Genomic DNA, 2321 nt, shown 5'->3' on the forward strand with positions numbered 1-2321 from the left:
GTGCACCTTCCATAGAGAATAGCTTCTATCGAGAGAGTATACCATCTGCTAGGGGATGTGTAACTCCCGACAAAAATAAAGGTATTTTAGTGTTTAAAATTACATACATTTGTTTTCTTCATGATTGCCTGTTTTATACTTACAGATGGTATTCGTATGGTATAGTCCAACACGATTTTGACCTATACGAGTCCGTTGGAGTCTGTCATTAAGCCAGCCAAGGTATATCCTGGCAAAAGATGCTTGGTGCAACCAATAGCCAAGCTGGGCGATATTCCTGGACCATCGCATGAATATGTTCATGTCACATCAAATATCGCCACAGTTCCGGGTAAGTACTAATTTTAAGAAAATGAGATGTAAATTTAGCAATCTATCAATTTTTAGGCTCCAAAGACACTCTTTCCAGGGAGAGCAGCTCAAATGACTCAGCTCGAATAGCACCTGAATTATGTACCCCGAAAAAATTTAAAGGTACGCTTGTATTAAAATGAAAGTTCTTTAATAATTTGTATTTATGTGCATAGATGATATTCTTCCCGGTGAAAGCCCTTTTACAGCTGTCACCAGTACGATTTCTGCAAGTGCCACAGTTTCGAGTAAGTACATATTATCCTACTAATAATATATAATTATTTCAATAATTCAATGTAGTAACATATTTTTTCTTTTTAGGTGTAAGGAGGCTGAATTTGAAAGCAGTGGGAATTACACAGCAGAAGCATTTGTCCCCTCGCAACAAAATTTCGTATGAGGGCGTAAAAAAATTGAAGAAATTGGTACATCGTCAAGAGGTGAGAAATAAAAATATAAAAGCTGACCTTAAAAATTCGCAGTCGGCCCTTTTGCAAAATTTTGAAAATGTGAATAAGTACACAAGAAACTTTATTTTGTCCCAAAATAAAAATCAAAAGTTGAAACCGCGCGGTAGAAGGTTTTCACTTGAGGTAAAATTTTTGCTTTGTCAATATTCAAGCAAAGCGGAAAGGGTTACCGATTCCTACAATTTTTACCTTCAGTAAAATGCTTGTAAACGTTCTACAACATACACCTTCTTATACTGGAATTAATAACCATATGTTCCAGCATTTAAAGGTATGAGTGAGTACCTAACATGTATCTGTATTGGTAATTGTACTAAATTAATGAAGTTGTTATTTTACTTTGAATTAGGAACTTGTTTAAGTTCTCATTTTCTGATTCATAACATGATTTTGCTTCTTGAGCAAATGTTTCTGGTTTCAATAAGAAACACCTTTCACAAATTAATGGTACTTGGCGTTTCGCCTATTTATTTACTGCAATAAAAATTTGTAAATGCTTATGGAGTTTTTATTATCAACATATTCAAGCACCTATGGCTACGCCGAAATACTTCAATTCAGATTAGGAGTATATTTATGTTCAATTTTATAAATTTGTTTATGAACCAGAAACAAATCTGGCCTTTGTACAAATATAACGAAAAAAAGCATCTTTTAATCTCAATTGTAGTATTGGCTCGCCGACAATAGCAAATCCTGAATACACAGTAGTAAGCACGCAAACCCAGCATCCCAGCAATGACGTAAGTTAGTTGTGAACAGAAATAGATGGTAACAGTGTCAGTGAAAAACCTTGTTATCATTTTGTGCAAGGGAGTGGGCTATCTATACTTGTCTTCATCTATGCCAGTAGGTAGGCCCGGGACAAAACGCATGGTGCTTCAACGCGCACCATAGTCTATTTATTAATGTCTTTGGTTATAATACGACAGTCTCGATACTGAACCACGGTTGAACGGCAGATTTTAGTCGTTCAGCTGCAATGGGATTCAGGGTTGCCAGGTCCGAAAATCGAGTTTCGGTAGATACGCTCGACATTTTTCGGTAGAAAATCGGTAGACTCATTTTCCTTTCATTATTAAGGGCTCCATCTGGTGAGGTTTTGGAAATGCTCTGTTAAGCACCACCTAGAGCTGGTTGGGTGGTCTAAAACCTCACCAAAAAAAGGCTCCATAAAATCGCGCGTTTTTCAAAACTTTAATTTTTAAACTTACAGGCATACTAAAATAAGCATGAGTCAGTAAAGAAGTAAAGATTAAATTGTACTCGTTTTTAGCTTATTTCTCAACTTAATATCCGTTCAACACTGGCTGATAAGTGAAGTAGAATAAGCAGGTTACAAATAAAATTGGTTAAAATGGGAAACATGAATGTATCATCTCCATATTTCAATATTTGTACTTGGCTCCAAAATTCTTCAATATTTCCAGAAAATTTTAATTTCTTCAATATTTCGCAACATACGTCATTCTGTGTCCAGACCTTGTAATTCACTAT

General features: G+C 35.5%; 1 protein-coding gene and 1 long non-coding RNA gene across 2 annotated transcripts in view; one reads left to right on the top strand and one right to left on the bottom strand.

Annotated features, from left to right (window-relative positions):
* On the top strand, nucleotides 1–1322 carry LOC109537797. The gene is made up of 5 exons (XR_007282458.1): nucleotides 1–81; nucleotides 146–331; nucleotides 388–474; nucleotides 528–599; nucleotides 676–1322. It is a non-coding gene; the product is annotated as an uncharacterized LOC109537797 (long non-coding RNA).
* Nucleotides 1–2321, bottom strand: part of LOC109540750 — a 23136-nt gene that overhangs the window by 1984 nt on the left and 18831 nt on the right. The gene's annotated exons all lie outside the window — the stretch shown is intronic.

This window comes from Dendroctonus ponderosae, unplaced genomic scaffold (genome assembly GCF_020466585.1).
Source record: "Dendroctonus ponderosae isolate FM_Combo_2020 unplaced genomic scaffold, Dpon_F_20191213v2 Dpon_F_20191213_1, whole genome shotgun sequence".
Taxonomy (NCBI): Eukaryota; Metazoa; Arthropoda; class Insecta; order Coleoptera; family Curculionidae; genus Dendroctonus; species Dendroctonus ponderosae.